This window comes from Terrapene carolina, unplaced genomic scaffold, assembly GCF_002925995.2.
Source record: "Terrapene carolina triunguis isolate 2854851 unplaced genomic scaffold, T_m_triunguis-2.0 Scaffold84, whole genome shotgun sequence".
Classification (NCBI taxonomy): domain Eukaryota; kingdom Metazoa; phylum Chordata; order Testudines; family Emydidae; genus Terrapene; species Terrapene triunguis.
Genome location: NW_020664435.1, coordinates 12,955,118 through 12,976,692, shown reverse-complemented (window position 1 = coordinate 12,976,692; position 21,575 = coordinate 12,955,118). Strand labels below are relative to the sequence as shown.

General features: G+C 43.7%; 1 protein-coding gene across 4 annotated transcripts in view; it reads left to right on the top strand.

The window, feature by feature from the left end:
- Window positions 1-1,236: 1,236 nt before the first annotated feature.
- WIPF3 (WAS/WASL interacting protein family member 3) overlaps window positions 1,237-21,575 on the top strand; it is a 54,568-nt gene continuing 34,229 nt past the window's right edge. For 3 of the 4 annotated variants that reach the window (XR_002908683.2, XM_024209571.2, XM_024209569.2), the window contains exon 1: window positions 1,237-1,320. The gene's annotated coding sequence lies outside the window, so the exon portion shown is untranslated. Of the gene's footprint in view, window positions 1,321-2,636; window positions 2,915-21,575 lie in introns of those variants that run through there. The other variant, XM_024209570.3, reaches the window with a different exon arrangement.

Sequence of the window (21,575 nt, the reverse complement as noted above, 5' to 3'; positions counted from 1 at the left end):
CATAGGCTGCCAGCATAGCCTTTCAACATCCTCAGTGAGATGAGATTTCCATTGTCTGGATCTATGTGAAATGGATTTGCTGAGCCTTGGAATTACTTAAAAATCCTGCAGGATGTAGAGACACCTCATTTAGATTTTCTAAAACACTTGAACATGATCTTCATTGATACAGATCCAAGGAAATGAGCATCCAGTTACCTGAAGCACCTAGAAGGGGCTGGTGATTAAACAATCCCCAGATTGAGGATTTTCTGTATACAAAAGCAACCACAAACGTTTTTCCTTATTCCTGAAAAGTGTGGACAGAGCCTTTCAGGCCACAACTAGATTGTGTGTTTCTTCCTGCGTGAGCTTTTGATAAAGGAGAATCACAAACTGAATTTGTGGAAAAGAAAATCTGCTGGGATGAGTAAACAATATTTTGCCTTTATAATTTAGAAAGCAAAGTCCTGCTTAAGAGCTACTCTTGGGAGTTTAAAGATTTCATCTATAGTTTCATCAGCTCCTAAAACCCCCCAATATTTGTATATGGTACAATTTGGGGCTTAGGGCTCCCCAAATGGCCAGACTCCAGGCGCTCTTCTGTTTAGCAGGCAACTGTTTTAGGATTTGGGATTTAAAAAAAAAAGCTGGATCCGGCAAGTTCCAGGGGCTGGGTACATCTGTGTTGTGCAACGGCTCGGGTTTGCAACAGGAGCTGGAATTTTTCTTTAGACACTTAAATTTGTGAGGGGCAAGGAAGGGGGTAGATTTAACTACCGGGCTCCAGGTAGTAGAACCGTGTGCTATCAGCGCTATTGGACCGGCATTCACCAGCTCCACCTAGTGAGATGGTGCAGACAGTGTGGGGCTGAGTCATACCAGGAAATCTGGGGAACCAGGGCCAAAAGTGCGCTGGGGCTGGGGTTTTTACTGTACTCCTGTTCCAAGCTGTGCCGAGGCCCGGATTCATCCCCCCCCGGAGAAGCCAGGGGGCCTTGGGCTCTATGGGGATAGTGCAGCTCGGGGGCTGGGGACCAAAGATGCTCAGGATCCAGGTTTGACGATTTCCTTGGGGAGCGGGTCGGGGCTTCGCAGGCCTCTCACCTGAGCCCAGGAGCCGGAGCCGCCCAGGGACACCCACCCCCCGCCGCGCTCCCGGGGCCGGGCCTGGCGGAGCAGGTGGGAGGGAGGGAGAGCCCCGCCCCCGCCTTCCCACGGCGCCGCCCGGCACCTCCCGCCGGCCGCGACCAGAGCGCAGAGCCGCGGAGGAGCAGCGCCCCGCGGGTCTCTCCGTCGCGGATCGCGGGGAGGTCGCGGCGGCTGCGGTAGCGCCGGCAGGTCAGTGAGCCAGGCTGGGGCGCGTCCTTGGCCGCACCTGGGCGTGTGTGGTCCTGCTCCCGCCCCCCGCCTGCTGCCAGGGGGCTTGAGGGCAGAGTCCGACTCCCGCGCTCCCTGAGGGGGCACCTCGGTGCTGCTCGGCGCCGGGCTCCGCCTCCAGTCCTCAGCCCCGCTCCGTGCTCCACGCCGAACTTCCCCGGGCGGGCGCCACCTGCCCCCGGCGCGCAGGGGACTCCCTCGAGGGAAGGTTCACGCCTGGGGTTTGCTGCCACCCCGTCTCCCAAACGGGTGGGCTGGGAACTCGCTGCCTGGCCAAATGCAACTGGTCGGTGTTTCCGTGCAATGCAGCCTGGGAAGCGCTTGGAGATGTGGGGCTGGATTCCAGAAGTGGAAAGTGCACTGGGTAGCGCCCACCACCATCGCTTATCTGTATCTTAAACACCTGAGTGGCCAGGCCCTGCCTTCCGAACAGCCTATGTTCTTATACACCGCCCTGTTGGTAACAGATATTTAAATGGCATCTTTGGCATGAAAATGATACACACTAGGTGTGACTGCTGAGTGCACTCGGGACTTTTCTTGCAGTTTCTAGCTTCTAGGTGGATCTACTCACCCTTCTTGTTTGTCCAGCATTTTTTAATTATTAGCTGTAGTGGTTATTTAAATAATTATAACTCCCTTACATAAAGATATAAAACAGCAAGGACTTCAATGGGGCCAAGATTTTGTCCAAGGTGGTTCAGTCCAAAGCCAACACAAACTGAAAACCGGGATGGTGGATGGCCCGTAGCGTAGCTGTAAATAAGAGGGGAGAGGGTATAGCCCTTTGAGATGTAGTGTTTTTCAGCAAGCAAGAGGTACAGTGTGGCTGGTTACAATGTGGATTTCATGTTAGTTACAGATGTAGTTAGCATCAATCTTTTTTTAAAAAATCTCTTTGAATCAGAATAACTTGTAAGAACTTATAAAGTTCCCCCTTTTCCTGTAGTTCTTAGCATTTGAACAAGATTCCCAGGGTATCTGACATAATTATTCTTGAATAATGTTAAAAGTTATATTAAGTGCATATAAACAGAGACGTATGTGTGTAAAACTATTGTCCTTAGTGATTTAGAATTATCCATGTTAGCATAGCATATCAGGAGAGTATATAGCTAAAGGATAGCTGGAGGGTTTTTTATACTTCAAATGTTGCACATTCATGAGAGTGTGAGATTATGTCACAGGCTGTAGGGGGGTTCAAGGAAATGTGTGGTTGTGTAGTTACAGTTAAGAACATCAGGAATTCTAGGAATAGGAAAGAGGCATCCGGGCCAAGATGCCACTCCTTTTTTGGTTTGTTATTGAAGACTGAATAGTTCTGGTTAAGTATTTTAGGATAGTAACAAAATCTTGCTAAAATTAAAACAATTTTCTGTATGGAAGTAAAAAGGGTAGTTAATTCAAAAGAAGAAAGGAACTTCAGATATATGGTAGGCGGTGGTCATTTCTACATGGAATAATCATGGAGCAGTCTTTACTGAGGGTCTAACATTTCCAAATGCTTCCAGTGATATAGAAATATTACTTGAAATCATCTTCATCCATAAAATTGGTAAATATTACTGCATATGTCACGTGATGTTTTTATTTAACTATCTATTAATATAACTGATCTTTTAACATCTAAGATGGCATGTTTTACAGACGTGTGTGTCTTTGTGTGTGTATGTAGATGATATGAAAAATTAAATGAAACAGGCTCATAAATCAAAAATGGAAGTTTAACTTTTTCTGTTAAATCAGAGTCTTGTCTTTTTAGTTTTATATAATTTCTTAACTTGAATACAGTCATTGTTAAAACAAGGAAATGCAGCTAGGTTATTACTATTAATTTAACATTATAAACATACAGCATAAGTTGTCTTTGGGCAAGTTTTGCTTTGCCATAACAGTACATGTAATACCTAGCTGCTGAAATATTTCAAAGACTGACTACTGCTTCCCTACAACCTTCCAGGCATAGAAGTTCCTAAACTCAGTAGAACTTCTGTATGTGGTTCACTTGCACGGAAGGGCAAGCCACAGAGAAGCTATGCAGGGAGATTATGCAACTCTATTCTTTGATACCTCTCTGCGTTAGCTTGTGGGGGTGGAGGAGTTGTTGGGCATATGCCGGATGCTAGTGCAAGTCAAATACGTGGATTCACTGGCCTAAACATTGATGTGAATGGAGTGCACAATAAGCATGGATGCTGCTGCAGTCCATGGCCTTTAATATATTTTGCATGATCTTGGGTGAGGAGGGAAGAGTCTGTTCTCCCTCCTCCCCCGCCCCCATCCTTTACCAAGTTCCCCTGGACAAGACTCTTTTACTTAAGCTTTGCACACGGGTTCAGAATTCCTCCCTAGGAAAGAATTATTCTCATGTTTTGTTGTGCTGTTGGTTGTTTTGCCTTAGATAATGATGACAAATTAAATATGGATTTGGCCCCAATCCTGCAAGAAACTCTGTGTGGGTGGATCCTTATACCCACACAGAGCTCCTTACAGGAATGTGGCCTAAGATATTACGTGCAACCCATTGCCATGTTAATGCAACACTGTTATTGATTATATGCTGTTTATATTACCTACAGGCTCCAATCAAGATTGAGACCCCATTGTGTTAGGCACTGAACAAACTCCTATGAAAACATGGTCCCTGTCCCAAACACCTTGCAATCTGGGTATGAGACTGTAATTAAAAAAACAAATACAGTTAAAGCTATTGTGCTTTTTACTGTCTGTTTTTAATTATTTTGGAAGTACACAGATGTTATGATAGGGGCTGTATACATTTTTAGATCAATCGAAATTTGGGCCTTAATCTTGCAAGCTACTTCATGTAGGCAGATTCTTACTGACTTGAGTGGAACTGTGCACAGGTGCAAGGGTCTGCTTAGGCTAAATTCAGTACAGGGTCAGTACAATAGGGTTTTTCATTCTGTGATCACACAGTAGTGAAAAATGCAACATAATACTGAATTTGGCAAATAATATAGTCTAACAGCAAGGAACTCCATTTCTTTTTTTCTGTATTGCTTCTCCAATAAGAAAATGTAAATAAGCTGAATTTGTGTACTGATTTCTGAAACACGGGATGCACATATGGTATGTCTCATTGTCTGTTACTGCATATATATTGTATTGTCATATAATGAAAGACCCCTGCTGGAATGTATCCTGATTTAAAGTTACTGCTAACTTTGAATTTTCTCACTCTTCCGCTAAAAAGGCTATGTCTGTTATTACAATACTTATTCTTTTTTTAATTTAAGATCTGCAGTTCTTTTTAAAGATTAAAGAGAGACAATATAAATAACTTATTTCAATAAGCACTTAAAATCAGCATTTATCTGAATGTCTCATCCTAAAAAAGAAAAAAAATTCACCTCTGGGCTGGGACTAAGCATAAGAATTTCAGCCTGAAGGTAGATATTTTAGAAAGTCAAACTACTGAAAATAGGGGCTTAAACTGAAAAAATGATATCTTAACAATAACTATCTAATGAATAAGTGCATTCTAGCAAAAAACTCCAGAGCTTGATGATGGTTGTGTAGAACACAGAAAGATATTGATGTGGTTAAATACTGAATCCATTCCCGCATCAAACAGAATCAGGGATGTCTGCATTCAAAAGTAGTAGCACTACCTATCAAACTGCTTTGTATGCTGGTAGTAATCTGTTTGAGGCTTGAAAGTGAAATAATCTTGTCTACAAAAGATCTACATGTTTCATAGGCTCCTGTTTCTGTGGAGGTGTCTTCCCTGCAATTACTGACCAGGTCTACCTCTGCTTAGCTATTAAAACCAGATGAGAACAGGCATTAAAACTAGCAGAACCTTGCTTTTTCTCCCTCTAACTTCCATAATTTATTGTTTCTGGATGAACTTGAACATCTGCTCTATTATTATGTGAGCATGTTAGACCATTAGTTTTAAAATGTCATAAATCACTGCACAGGTGAAAAGTTAGGACATATTACTGCTGCAGGAAAATTATTTTCTTCTTGCACAACAGAGCTCACAAAGTCCAAGCTCTTTAGAGAGTATAACAACTGAATATGACTTGTCATTTTTCAGAGATCAGTTTTGAATTAATCACTATGTTCACATGGCTATTATAGCAACACCTGCATTACTCTGTCATTACCTGGTTCTTACATTATTGGAAAATCAAAGGATTATGTTATTTGTAAATTGCATTACTGTAAATTACTGTGAACATTTTCCTCTCTGGAAAAGTAAGGAAGTCAGAAGTGGAAAATGGTTATACAGTTCTGAAACTCAGCTGGTCCTGATGAAACCTAAACAGGGCTTCCTAGTTTTTCATCCACAGGTGGTATTTGGTCAGGATAGTCCAATGGCTGTCAGAGTTCATAACAGTGATGACTGAAGGTATAACCAGATCTGTACCTGAAAACATTCATAGTGCTTTGGTGAATGCTTAAATCGATGAGAAAAGTATGTCCTATATATGCTCATAGTTTTGCAAACGTTCATAACTTTAGGTTGTAACCAAGTGCCTTCAAATGGACTCATTCACTATTAGATACATGTCAGCTTGAAAACTTCAAAGCAGCCATTGGAAAACTATTATGTGAAACAACAAAAGAATTTTCATGTAATGTAGAAAACACTTTCCCCATGCTTTGATAACACAAAAAACAGTTGAATGTATTTTCTTCAAACTTTCCAAAAATATCCACCTCTGAGCTAGCACCAAACATGAGGAGCCTGATTCTCCATTGCATGGCACATTATGTTGTGCATTGCTGTAATATTTACCCAGAACATAGAATATCAGGGTTGGAAGGGACCTCAGGAGGTCTAGTCCAACCCGCTGCTCAAAGCAGACCCAATCCCCAGATAGATTTTTGCCCCAAATCCCTACATGGCTCCCTTCAAGGATTGAGCTCACAACCCTGGGTTTAGTAGGCCAAAATGCTCAACCCACTGAGCTATCCCTCCCCCTCTCTTAGCTCTGTGCACAGTGGATGTAAAATGCTTTCGGATCAGCATGGTAGCACTTTGTACCCTCTCTGCATAGGGGTAAGTGATGACATAAGGTGCAAGGCATGGAAAATCAACCCCAAGAAATTTGCAAGATACAATTCTCTGAAATTTATAAGGAAATATAATAGCATTTTCCATGATAAACTCCTAGCTCAGTGTTGACACTGACACTTTGAATGATCAAGAAAGCTGCCAATTGTGTCTGTTTTGCTACTTAAATATAATGAAATATGTATCATTTACATTCCTGGCAATTGCAAAGTCTTTCTGGTATGGTAAGTTAGGGAGAACTAGAATTACAATATATGCTTGGTTCCTATAGCTGTGTGAAAGCACACACTTCCTACTAGGTTAATACAATGAATTAATTTACTGAGATAGTATCTGCTTAAATAGATCTATTTCATAAATTATAAGCATGATGATATGACTGTTGAACCACTTGTTAACTGTATCACATTTTACCTTTGTTATAAAATCACAGACAGGACTGCAGCATATGGCACTAGATCATAATGTGTTTGGACCTTTGTTTCTTTGCTTACTCCCTTGTTAAAAGGCACTGAAGATATGTTGCCTTCTTTACTAGCACAGTATTATGCAATGAAAAGTGTATATACTCTCTGACACTCCTTGCAGTGTATAAAATAGTACTGGCTGCTGTTAGACTTTTTGCTCAAATCAGTTACACTTTTAAAATGCACTTGGGAAGACTGTTTTTCTTTTCTTCCCTGTATAAAATCTATGTGCCTGTTAAAGTCATCATGCAAATATACAAGAAATGGGCAAACCAATTACGATAAAATAGAGAATGGCCTAAACCTTTGTTAGGAACTCCGAGTAAAGCGAAACCAAACCTTGCTCTCAAGAAAGTTTTATGGTTCTAGCCAGGACTGGTAATGCTGAAATATCACAAGAGAGGCTACGCTGAAAAGTGTTTCTCCCCTGGAAGTAACTGCCATAAATCTCATGAAATTTTCAGCCCAATTTTGCTAACCCAAAGTTTGAATAGTTTTTATGAAATGCAATTGGATAAGCTTCCAAATATTTGGGTCAAGCCAAGCAACCAAATCTCCATAGGGTTACTTATCTCTGATCTTTTAAATAATAAAAAAAACCCCACCTAATGTGGTGGCAATATGCATACATTTATTAAATAATTTAGATTTTTATAGCACCTTTTATCTACAAGTATTAACACACTTGCCCTACTGTAATGAACACATATATTGGAATCATCACTTCTTCCATCACTGGACTGCAGCCACTTTTGGGGGTGGAATGTAGCAACTGTTAAACAGTGTTCAGCCCAACAGTTTAAGAAAGGAAGTGAAGAATATTATGTCCAGTTGACTCTGCAGTGGATGAATAGAATGTAATGACCTCTAATGGAATTTGCTCAGGAACCTAGGGCTAACGCCCATACTCTTGCAAATAGACATGAGGATGAAATCCTAGCCCCATTGAAACCAATGGCAAAACTCCCATTGATTTCAATGGGGTCTGGATTTCACCTAAGGCTTTAATGTCCACAAGTGGTCAGGCCCTCCATTGTACTCTAATTTAAAAGGCGGTACCCCAGCAACAGCCAGTATCCCCAACACAATGTTGAGGCATAAGATTAATATTGAATCAGAGAGAAGAGTGCTTCCCACTGATTGCCAGCACTATCTTCTGCAGCACCTTGAGTTTTGGGGTATACCCTTAGCTGGAGAAACCTCAACCTGAGCTGTCATGCCTGCATTTCCAAGAGAAAAATAATGAATCATGATGAAATACTTTCAGATTTCAATCACAACTAGCTTGGAAGGGGGAAATGTAGAATGGGTTAGGCAGAAATTTAGTGAATCATCTTGCACCTTTGCTATTTTAAGTTCACAACTAGTGCCACCTAGCTCAGCTGATATTTTAAAACATAGATTCACCGTCTTTGCCATGTATAGCGCAGCATAAAGGCAAGATTGTGAATACTACCTTGCTAGTGGCTAAAAGACCAACTATTTAATTGGAGAGTGGAACTTCCTTCCATTGAAGGAACTGATTACTCAACAATGGGATTGTTCCTGTGGGAACAGTTCTGTGTAAGAAAAGGACCAAACAATCCAACTTTGCCAGAAACATGGTCCCCATTTCAATTTTTCCTGAGGTGAAGAACTGGAGAATAGCAACACTGCTGTTTCTGGAAAGACAGCAAGTCTTGAAAATGTGACTTGAGAGGGTGCATGCTGCAAATCAAAACAAAACACAACAATGAAGCTAAACAAACACCTCACCTTTTTTGGATTAAAGGACTCAAGCCCTGCCCTTACTGAAACACCTGATTGATAGAAAAGTAGACAATGACCTTGAACTTCCATTAAGCCACTCTTTATTTGACGCAAGTCAATGATTGACTTTGCTAGTGATTATGCATCAAAATCAATGTTATGTTTGTTTAGCTCTTAAATGATAAGACGTCTCTCTCTGAGTGGTTGACTTAGTCCAAATGTTATTCAAAGGAAACTCCATGTGTGGGTTCTTTCCTTCTACAAATGAATGCATTCACTTCTTTATGTCAGACTGAGGCACTTTAATGTGTGGTTCTCATCACTGTAATCTTAATGCACTTCTTCATGGTGAATTTAATTATAATTTTTTTCCGTTTCTAGTTTAGAGCTAGAGGGCCAAATTCTGTTCTTCTGCACTAGTGCAAATCCATTGAAGTCAGTAGACTTGACTCACAGCCATGGTCATAGGGGGTGTAAATGGCAGCAGCTTTCTGCACCAACAGAGAAAGCTGTGACTCAAAATGGAGTCGAGAAGTGGATGAGAAGCTGGATATGAGTCAGCAGTGTGCCATTCTTGCCAAGAAGGCTAACGGCATATTGGGCTGCATTAGCAGGAGCATTGCGAGCAGATCGAGGGAAGTGATTATTCCCCTCTATTCGGCACTGGTGAGGCCACATCTGGAATACTGTGTCCAGTTTTGGGGGCCCCCACTATAGAAAGGATGTGAACAAATTGGAGAGAGTCCAGCAGAGGGCAGTGAAAATGATCAGGGGGCTGGAGCACATGACTTATGAGGCGAGGCTGAGGGAACTGGGCTTATTTAGTCTGCAGAAAAGAAGAGTGAGAGGGGATTTGATAGCAGCCTTCAACTACTTGAAGGGGGGTTCCAAAGAGGATGGAGCTCAGCTGTTTTCAGTGGTGGCAGATGACAGAACAAGCAGCAATGGTCTCAAGTGGCAGTGTGGGAGGTCTGGGCTGGATATTAGGAAACCCTATTTCACTAGGAGGGTGGTGAAGCACTGGACTGGGTTACCTAGGGAGGTGGTGGAATCTCCATCCTTAGAGGTTTTTAAGTCCCGGCTTGACAAAGCCCTGGCTGGGATGATTTAGTTGGGGTAGGTCCTGCTTTGAGCAGGGGGTTGGACTACATGACTTCCTGAGGTCTCTTCCAACCCTAATCTTCTATGATTCTGTGAGTCATGCCCAGGGGAGAGTAGCTGGCATTTGCAATGTCATCTTGGAATGGGGCTCCAGCAGGGAAGGGCTGCTTTGATTTGCAACCTGGGCTCCACTGGAAACCTGGGGGAGAAATATGGAGTCAGATCATCCTCTAGGTCAGGGTTTCTCAAACTTCATTGCACCGCGACCCTCTTCTGACAACAAAAATTACTACAAGACCCCAGGAAGGGGGACCGAAGCCTGAGTCCCCCTGCCCTAGGGGCCGCTGAAGCTTGAGGGCTTCAGCCCTGCGCGGTGAGGCTTGGACTTGGGCTTCAGCCCCGGGCCCAGCAAGTTTAACGACAGCCCTGGTGACCCCATTAAAACGGGGTTGCACCCCACTTTGGGGTCCCGACCCACAGTTTGAGAACTGCTGCTCTAGGTGCCAATATTATATACCTTCCCGGGTCAGTGCTGCCCTCTTCTGTGGCAGTGTTGCCTGGTTGTTAGCTTCCTGGTGGAATGGGAGTTGCAGTAGATTTTCCACTGCCAAGGGCCCCACACCTATACTGCATGGGTTTCTATACTGGCAGAAACCCATGCAGCCCTTGGGTGGATCAAGCCCAGAGGAAATATTCCATATGTAAGTTGGTGTAACTAAGAGCAGAATTTGGTCAGGACAGCTTGCTTAATTACATAAAAGTATTTTCTACCAAGGCACTGATCCTGCAAGCAAAAGTCTAATTGATTTCAATAGGAATTTTGCGGGGATACCAGCAGGAGGAACAGGCTCTGTTTTTCTGTACATTCTATTAAGAAAGAATGGGCCATAGTCTGCTGTCAGTTACAATCGTGTAATTCCAGAGTACCAGTAATTTTAACTGAAAGCAGAATTTACCGCAGTAATTCTAAATAGTCTAAAAGAACTGTACATTTAAAAATTAAATTGGCATCATTACACACTTAATGAAAGGCAAGACTTTTATTTGTCAGACTGTGAATAAAGATGTGGAGCTCTTAATATGTATATTAGAAAGGGTACATCAGTCTGTGGCACTTTGAATTTCTGTTGAGCTGCATATCACTATTAAACTCCTAGGACCTTCTTTGTACCACTCCATTTAGTCTCTAAGGAAGGGGTTCTCAAACTGGGGGTCGGGACTCCTCAGGGGGTCGCGAGGTTATTACATGGAGGGTCACGAGCTGGCAGCCTCCACCGCAAAGCCTGCTTTACCTCCAGCATTTATAATGGTGTTAAATATATAAAAAAGTGTTTTGAATTCATAAGGGGGGGGGTCACACTCAGAGGCTTGCTATGTGAAAGGGGTCACCAGTAAAAAAGTTTGAGAGCCACTGCTCTAAGGACTCTAAGGGTATGTCTACACTATGGGATTAATCCGAATTTATATAATTCGAATTTGGGAAACAGATTGTATAAATTCGAATGTATGCGGCCACACTAAGCACATTAATTCGGCGGTGTGCGTCCATGTACCGGGGCTAGCGTCGATTTCTGGAGCGTTGCACTGTGGGTAGCTATCCCATAGCTATCCCATAGTTCCCGCAGTCTCCCCCGCCCTTTGGAATTCTGGGTTGAGATCCCAGTGCCTGATGGGACAAAAAAATTGTCGCAGGTGGTTCTGGGTACAGCCTCACCCCTCCCTCCCTCCCTCCCTCCCTGCAAGAAAGCAACGGACGGTAGACAACCATTTCACGCCTTTTTTCCTGGGTGAACACTGCAGACTCCATACCACGGCAAGCATGGAGCCCGCTCAGCTCCAGACAGCAGTCATGAACATTGTAAACACCTCGCGCGTTCTCGTGGAGTTTATGCTGAGCCAGGACCAGAAAAACGCGGCGAGGAGGTGGCGGCGGCGGCAGCGCAGCGACAAGCGTGATGAGGACATGGACATGGACATGGACACGGACACAGAATTCTCTCAAACCGCGGGCCCCAGTGCTTTGGAGATCATGTTGTTAATGGGGCAGGTTCTATCCATGGAACGCCGATTCTGGGCAAGGACAAGCACAGACTGGTGGGACCGCATAGTGTTGCAGGTGTGGGATGATTCCCAGTGGCTGCGGAACTTTCGCATGCGTAAGGGCACTTTCATGGAACTTTGTGACTTGCTGTCCCCTGCCCTGAAACGCCAGAATACCAAGATGAGAGCAGCCCTCACAGTTGAGAAGCGAGTGGCGATAGCCCTGTGGAAGCTTGCAACGCCAGACAGCTACCGGTCAGTCGGGAATCAATTTGGAGTGGGCAAATCTACTGTGGGGGCTGTTGTGATGCAAGAAGCCAAAGCAATCACTGAGGTGCTGCTACGAAAGGTAGTGACTCTGGGAAATGTGCAGGTCATAGTGGATGGCTTTGCTGCAATGGGATTCCCTAACTGTGGTGGGGCGATAGATGGAACCCATATCCCTATCTTGGCACCGGAGCACCAGGGTACCCAGTACATAAACCGCAAGGGGTACTTTTCAGTGGTGCTGCAAGCACTTGTTGGTGAAACGTCCCTTTTGATCCACATCAACGTGGGCTGGCCAGGAAGGGTTCATGACGCTCGCGTCTTCAGGAACACTATTCTGTTTAAAAGGCTGCAGCAAGGGACTTACTTCCCGGACCAGAAAATAACCATTGGGGATGTTGAAATGCCAATAGTTATTCTTGGGGACCCAGCCTATCCCTTAATGCCATGGCTCATGAAGCCATACACAGGCAGCCTGGACAGGAGTCAGGAGCTGTTCAACTACAGGCTGAGCAAGTGCAGAATGGTGGTAGAATATGCATTTGGCCGTTTAAAAGGTCGCTGGCGATCGCTACTGACTCGCTCAGACCTCAGCCAAACCAATCTCCCCATTGTTATTTCTGCTTGCTGTGTGCTCCACAATCTCTGTGAAAGTAAGGGGGAGACCTTTATGGCAGGGTGGGAGGCTGAGGCAAATCGCCTGGCTGCTGATTACGCGCAGCCAGACACCAGGGCGATTAGAAGAGCACACCAGGAAGCACTGTGCATCAGAGAAGCTTTGAAAACCAGTTTCATGACTGGCCAAGCTACAGTGTGAAATTTCTGTTTGTTTCTCCTTCATGAAAACCCGCCCCCTTTATTGACTCATTCTCTGTAAGGAACCCACCCTCCCCCTTCCCCCAGCTTGCTTTCAAACCAAATAAAGTCACTATCATTTAAAAATCATTTATTCTTTATTCATAGATTATAAAAAGAGGGAGGGAACCCGGGTGGGGTTTGGGAGGAGGGAAGGAAAAGGCCACTAAAAAAAGGTTAAAAAAATGACAGCCTTTTGCTTGGGCTGTCCACTGGGGTGGAATGGGAAGGTGTACGGAGCCTCCCCCCCCGCGTTCTTACACGTCTGGGTGAGGAGGCTATGGAACATGGTGAGGGGGGAGGGGGGTTATACAGGGGCTGTAGCGGCACTCTGTTATCCTGCTGCCGTTCCTGAAGCTCCACCAGACGCCGGAGCATGTCTGTTTGCTCACGCAGCAGCCCCAGCGTTGCATCTTGCCTCCTCTGATCTTCCTGCCGCCACCTCTCATCTCGAGCGTCCCTCCTGTCCTCACGTTGGTCCCTCCTGTCCTCACGTTGGTCCCTCCTGTCCTCACGTTCACTGGCTTCTTTCCTATACTTTGAAACCGTGTCCTTCCACTCATTCAGATGAGCTCTGTCACTGCGGGTGGATTCCATGATTTCTGCGAACATGTCGTCTCGCGTCTTCTTTTTCCGACGCCTTATCTGTGATAGCCTTCGGGATGGAGGAGGGAGGCTTGAAGAATTTGCAGCTGCTGGAGGGAGGGAAAAAAGGAGAGAATTTTTTAAAAAGATACATTTTGCAGAACAATGCTTATACTCTTTCACGGTGACCAACACTATTCACATTACATAGCACATGTGATTTCTGTGCAAGGTTGCATTTTGCCTCTTAATATTGAGTGCCTGTGGCTAGAGATCACAGACGCAGGTCCGGGCAACAGAATTCGGCTTGCATGCAGCCATGGTAAGCCATTGTCTTTCGGCTTCTGCGCCCTCCTTTCCCACATACCAAGCAAAGCCCGTTGAGTGCTGCGGTTTTCCTGTTAACCTTCAGCAGCAGAAAACAAACTAAACCCCCCCCAACCAATTCTCTGGATGATCGCTTTATCCCTCCCCCCACCGCGTGGCTGGTATCAGGGAAGATCCCTGCAGGAACCAAACTAACACCCCCCACCCCGCCATGAATTCTCTGGGATGATTGCTTTACCCCTCCCCCCACCGCGTGGCTGGTATCAGGGAAGATCCCTGCTAGCCAAACGCGAAAAGCTCTGGGCCAATTCCCCCCCCACCCCCCCGCGCTCGGCTAACTGCAGGGAAGGATTTCTTTTCAGCCACAGGCAAACAGCCCAGTAGGAATGGCCACCTCTGTCCCCTTAATTAAATTCCCGTATTTGAACCAGGTTACCATGAGCGATATCACTCTCCTGAGGATTACACAGCAAGATAAAGAACGGATGTTGCTTGAATGCCAGCAAACACCGGGACCATACGCTGCCAGGCTTTGTCATGCAATGATACCAGATTACTTGCTGCAAGCATGGCGCGGTCAAGTGTCCTACCATGGAGGACGGAATAAGGCTGCACTGCCCAGAAACCTTGTGGCAAGGCTTTTGGAGTACCTCCAGGAGAGCTTCATGGAGATGTCCCTGGAGGATTTCCGCTCCATCCCCAGACACGTTAACAGACTTTTCCAGTAGCTGTACTGGCTGCGAATGCATCCCAAGTCCTCAGGGCAAAGTAATCATTAAAAACCCTTGCTTTTAAAACAAGTTTTATATTTTAAAAGGTAAACTCACCTGAGGTCCCTTCCATGGGGTCGTGGTCTTGGATACTGGCTTGGGAGGGTTGGGAGGGTACTTCAGTCAGGCTGAGAAAAAGATCCTGGCTGTTGGGGAGAGCGGAGTGCTGGGTGCTCTCTGCAAGCTCGTTATCATCCTCCTCCTCCTCCTCCCCTTCCCCGTCCACAGAATCCTCAGGTGTAGCTGATGAGATTATCCCCGCTGGGAATCCACTGTCAGAGGTGGGGTAGTGGTGGCGGCCCCCCCTAGAATTGCATGCAGCTCGGCGTAGAAGCGGCATGTCCACGGCTCTGACCCAGAGCGACTGTTTGCCTCCTTTGTTTTTTGATAGGCTTGTCTGAGCTCCTTGACTTTCACGCGGCACTGATCTGAGTCCCTATTGTGGCCTCTCTCCATCATGCCCTTGGAGATTTTTTCAAAAGTTTTGGCATTTCGTCTCTTTGAACGAAGTTCTGCTAGCACTGAATCCTCTCCCCATATAGCAATCAGATCCAGTACCTCCCGTACGGTCCATGCTGGTGCTCTTTTTCGATTATCGGCTTGCATGGTTACCTGTGCTGATGAGCTATCTGTGGTCACCTGTGCTCTCCACGCTGGGCAAACAGGAAATGAAATTCAAATGTTCGTGGGTCTTTTCCTGTCTACCTGGCCAGTGCATCCGAGTTCAGATTGCTGTCCAGAGCGGTCACAATGGTGCACTGTGGGATAGCTCCCGGAGGCCAATACCATCGAATTGCGGCCACACTACCCCTAATTCGAACTGACAAAATCGATTTTGGCGCTACTCCGCTCGTCGGGGTGGAGTACAGAAATCGATTTTAAGAGCCCTTTATTTCGAAATAAATGGCTCCGTTGTGTGGATGGGTGCAGGGTTAATTCGATTTAACGCTGCTAAATCCGAATTAAAGTCGTAGTGTAGACCAGGCCTAATACCTGCAGAGACTGGCTCCTATTTTATGTTCAGGGTAATCTCTTACAGAGAGGAGAGAGTCTGTGTGCGCTTTACTTTTGTTCTTGTTTATTTCAATTTTAAAAAGTCATTCAGACCGAAAGTGTCAGTTTGTTCTTTGTGTATGAAGAAACATAACATCTGGTGCTTAAAAATTACATGGTTTGGCTTCTGTGGGAATTAAAATTCCAAATGACTAATTCTGAACATAGAAGCCTATTCCAAAGTGTTTCCAATTGTGGTTTAAGTATAGCAGAAAAATTAATCTTGCTATGTAATGTATATACACTTTTCCTGGTTTTGTCTATTTTACTTGTGTGTGTCTATTGTGTTGTCTTTGTAACATTTGTGGTGCACCTGTACCAGCAATTTCAGCTGTTCTTTAGTGTTTGACAGGAGCAAGTGGTGGACACAATGAATCATATTGTCTGTTATTCAGACCACGAAAGATGCTTTATAAGGCAGATTCTCCAATGTATCTTTATTTTTATAATTCTTGTACTTTCCCCATGATCTAAACATTTTGGTTTGACTGAATATTTTAAAGAGTAGAACTCAGGGCAATATTTTTAAATTATAGTTAAATATTATTTCTGCTATCTAAAACTGATTTTGAAAACTAGGAGCACAGTTAATGGTTTGCCTTTTTTCTTTTTCTGTTAATCAACAAATTATATGTACATATCACCCATCATGCCTTTCTGTGCACTTGCAGAGTAACTGACACACTTCCCAAGCTGCCCTGGCCCCTGAAAATGTCAATTACAAAACAATTTTTTTTTAAAAAATTGCACAGAAATTGACTTGTGTAACCCAGTCAAAGTGCATGGATGCTGTACAACTATTTCTCCGTAATACAGTCAGACTGAATGAAGAGATCTGACTTTTCATACTGTCTTCATTGTTATACCATAGTGACGGTGCAGTATGAAAATCTGATGGCTGTAGCAGTAGAACTCTACTTCTGAAAAGGGAATTGTCTGCTGCATAAGCGAAGGCATTTTACCTTGGCGCAAGGAGGTAATAGTTCCTCTTTGTACATCTGGTGCAATTGCATCTGAAATGTTCCAGGCATCCCATTACCAGAAAGATATTAACAAACTGGATAGATTTCAAAAATGTTCAAAGACTGGTGGACTGACTTATGATGAAAGATGAAAACAGCTAAACAAATATATCTAGGCTAAATTATGTGTGCCTGTGGGGTCATAATTCTACAAATATTTCACAGGTGCAGATGCCAAGGAGGTTAAATAATTCTATTTAGCCTGGTACAAGAAGGTATAACTAGGAGCAATGGGATCAAATTAAGAAAGGCAAAAATTAGGCTGAATATCATAAAACCTTCCTAACAGTGAGAGCTATTAGATTATGAAAGAGTTTCCCAAGGGATGTAATACAAGCCTTGTTATTTGGGACACTTAAAATTAGACTGCACAAAGTACTAAGAAATGTACAACCTTGCTTTGGCAGGGAGATGAACTAGAAAACCTAGTAGCTCTTTTCAGTCTCTAAATTCTGTGACTTCAGGGTCTGATCCTGCACCATGAAAGTCAATCAAAGTTTTGCCACCGACTTCAGCATTACTGGGATTGAGCCGTCTCTGCCCATACTAACTATGGCCACCCTGCTTCTCCCTTTCTCCCCTTGCCCTCACAAACTGCCAGCCTGTTACCTCAAATGCTAAAAGTCTCACCCCTTTTGTTCTTTATTCCCAGGGAAGGCTCAGCCCTCTCCAACTCCAATTAAAAAAACCTAATGGTCACATACTCTATAAAACTGCCTTCCCTAGTCCTCTCCGGCACTCCCAGATTGGGTAACAATATTGGCAATGGGGGCAGGGAGACATAACTCTAGTACATTTACCTTTTAAATAACTTTGAAAGGGAAAAATAAATCGTTTGAGGAAAAGAGATGGCTGGACGGGGGGAAGGGGGAGAGTTGTACAAATATACAATGAGCGTTTTTTAAAATGCTGTAGTGAGAGCAGAAGCAGCAGAGGGTTAGAGGGTGGAGAGAAAGAGTGAGAGAGAGAGAGAGAGAGAAAGAGCACATTATTGATGATGCCTTGAAGGGCTTCCCTCTTAACTTTGTGTTAACAATCTACTAGGCACATTTCCTTTTTAGATTCAGATTCAGAGTTTATTTAACCTGCAATATGGGTATCCGTTACCAAGTAGTATCCTCCAGTTATTATCTGAAGACACAATCTTTGTTTTAACCGATAGTGGGGCATGGGTGGGAAGTTGAGTGCAGTGTAATCTTTAACCAAGGAATCAAGCTAGCATATGTGTAAGTGAAAGTATGAAAGATTTTATTGCTTTGTACCAAGAGAACCTGGTGTACTAACCACACATCAATGACATAAGTAGAGAAGAGGTTCACTTACTGACACATAACAATCCTATTCACTAACATTTGCAGATCATACAGTAATGGACCTCTATCTTAAGAGCCTGATTTTCACTATAGGACTTCATCTCTGCTTCCACTGGAGTGTGCACACCTTTTTGTATGTACCCATTTCCCTAGCACTAACCCAGCTGTGTGCAAATAACAAAGCCTCTACCTCTGCAGTCCAGTTGGGCAAATTGAAATTTTACATGCAAAACCCATCGTCTCTGCCCAGACCTGTCAGAACTTGTCTGCTGCACATGCTAGTCATTGTGCTGGAGACAGGTGAGCATTAGTGGACATGAAGGGGGCTGAAGAGGTGATGTCAGCTAGGGATTCTGAGCCTGAAGGTGGAGGCTGGAAAGGGTGCTGAGTATGGGGCTGATGAGGGGGTGCAGGAAAGCCAGCTAATAAGCTTTTTAAAGGTCAAGCCTGGAAATAATGAACTCTGATTTACATTTCCTTCTCCTACCTGTCAGCCGCTCTGGGGTATGCTTTACCCCCTGCCATGCATGTGTTCTGTAGCCCCCCCCCCCCCAAAAAAAAAGGTTTTTTTTTCCACTCAGAATATTTTTCCAAACCCAATTCATATTGAAAATTAAAGTCCAGTGTTGCAGAGTAGAAAAAAAATGAAACAGAAACACTATCAGTAGATAAGATTCGTTGTCCTTATGGGCATGCTTTTGAATGGCTTGACTGAGGAAAGGAGACATTACTATAGTAATGACTTTTTGTATCTGAGAATAAGGGGGGTGGGATAGTAGAGGTGCTGTTTTCTCCACACAACTAGCGGAGATATGATAAAAGAGATTGTAACTAAGCACACTGCAGAGTGTCACTGGGTGCTGTGGCCCACCAGTCCCCATTGGCAGTGTGCTCTGTGTCCCATGAGCTGGGAGGTAAATGATACAGATGCTCTAGATTCTAGCCCTTGGTTTGTGTCCAGTAATCACTTGCCCACTCCTAGCTTTAAAAGAAAAAGGTACTTTGCTAGGTCTGGCAGAAAGAAAATGTGCTGATATTCTAGGCATATTCTTAAACAGGTATCATAAAAGAGAATAACTTGACTCCTAGGACAGTCCAATAGGAGGGGTATAAGGCTACTCTGGCCTTGTATGTGGACTAACAGACAATTCAGTGCAGGCCTGTAGACCCACTGGCCAGAGATCAGTCCTGTCCTCTCTGGTCTCATTGGGGGCCTCTCCAGATTGTTCTCTTGTGTCTCACCTGCTACTTTTAGGCTGTTCATCCCATACTCTGCTGCTGCGGGCCTCCTGCCACCAACAATCTGCTTCCAGGCTTAGCTTTCAGCTTTTGGGGCCTGACCTTCTCTCCCCAGCCAGCTGGGCTGCCACCACTTGCCTGCTGTTCACACTTACCTATAACCCAATGGCTCTCTCCCTGTTTGCCCAGGCTCTGTGTGTCACCTCTTTGTCCACTTTCACTTAGCATCATGGAGCCCTCTGCTGACTGGATGCTGAAATGAGTCTCTACTGTTACTAGCATGATCTGTGGACAATGTTTTTCTTCCAGCTCATGCTGGAAGGGATGGACTCGGAGGTGCCACTACTGAGTTAGCATGGTCACTACAATACTGAAAAAAGACATTGTTTAATCTAAAACCGTCTTGCCGATTTAAAAAAAAAAATCATTGGCTGGGTCCTCTGGTCCTGATGCTGAGGCTTTGTCCCATCTTGCATTGATTCACTCTGTCATGGTATTTATTGCTTTTCTTTAGTAACATAAACTTGGGCATTGTAATGTCTACTGTTTTGCCAGCTAGAAGGCGTAATAACAGATGAATTGCTAATATTGTGAGTTTAAATATCCGACAGCAGAGCTTTTAGTATTGTCCTAATACTAAAGGTAATGTGATGCCAAACTGAATAATTTGGTCTTTCCTTGGATGGCTCAGTGACCCATGAACCCTTCAGTGCCAACTGGCAAGGGGGTTACAGGAATGTACGGATCCTGGTATGTACATTCTGGTTCACGAAAGAATGTCAGGTGAAGTCTTAAATGAAAGCCAGGTCACATTGGTCATTAATATCATTGTGAAATGTATGTATAGATGCTATGTAAGCAGTTACGTAGGTATATTGGAAATATGTTCTAAAGTCCATATCAGGGCAGAGATAACAAACAGGTTTTCTGTCAGGCAAAAGATATTTCTTCACCTATTTCTGTTTGCATGTAAATTAAGCATTGTAAGCTAACACAATGGAAGCTCTATTTACATATGAAGTCAATGCGGGGAGGATGTGAAATAAACAGGGAGGCAGCACACCAGAGAATAAGCCATGTTGGGGAAGGCAGGGGGAAAGGGTGTCTGGCTATCATGAGTCTGGGTACTTTGGGGGAATATAAGGAGAAGGCAAGGAAAACACCCCTTTATCCTGCACCTAGGAAGTAATTGAGCAGTGCAACTACATTCATGAAAATGGGATCACAACCAGCCTTGGTTGAAATTCTGCAAAGGACCTTTGAGGTGAGATAAACTTCTGTAGACAGAAGGTTAGCCTGATAGGTGTAGTCTCTAGAAAGCATGTTATGATTTTCTTTTATATGTAACCTTTTGATTCCATTATCCTTACTCACTATCTCTTGACTCTTTGATAGTAAACTTATTGTTGTTTTCACTGTAAATATAGCTCAATGCTGTGGTACTATATAAGGAGCTGATCCTGAGATGAATCATATAGGCTGGTGTGTACGATGTTCCCTTGGTGATAGCTGGCCTGGTATTTCTGTGAGTGTTCAGTGGAGAAGGGGCTGGATGCTTCCAAGGGGGTTGGGGACTGAGGTGCACCTATTAAACTGAAAAGCAAAGGAAGGGCTAGCATTCCCACAGGAGAGTGCTTGAGTTGATAACAGGCTGGTAGAGTCAAGGAGCTGACACCCACATAAGCACAAACAAGTTTCCTTCATGCTGGAGCCAAGATGGTAACAAGGTGGCTCTCAGTCATGGGCACCCTGAGAACCATCATAGCCATCACTCAACTAAATCCAGCTAGGAATTTTAGGACACACCAATCCATTCTTCTTAGCAAATGATAGGAAAAATCTGGCACTAGTTCACTGATGCTCATGAAATACAACTATGGAGAGCGCCATACTTAAAAAATACCTAGACTCATGAACCAGAGTCAATCACCCAAAACCATAATACTAAACTTGACCTGTATAACATCTTCAAATTCTGTATTTATTTTAAATCTCAGCAATCTACCTCAGAGTTAAATTACTAAAAATAATGGATTTTAAAATTATTTCCCCAATCTTTGCAGTCCTCCAGAATCTGCAGTTCTCTATTTGTAAATAATTACCCTCATCCTTTTATTGGAAAATTGAAAATCCTTTTTTTTTTTCTTGATTTGGTATATTACTAAAAAAATTGGAAAATAAATTGAAAATTAAAAAATGACAGTGATGCTATACATATCTGACTAATACCTGAAATTTCTGGTGCTTGGAGTGCTGTTCTTTGGAAGTAGTAATGCACTTAATGAAACTCTATTCTGGAAAATTGTTTCTTTGTTTATTATTCAGTCATGTCTTTTTTTTTTTTTTTTTTTTTTTTTTTTTTTTTTTTTTTTTTTTTT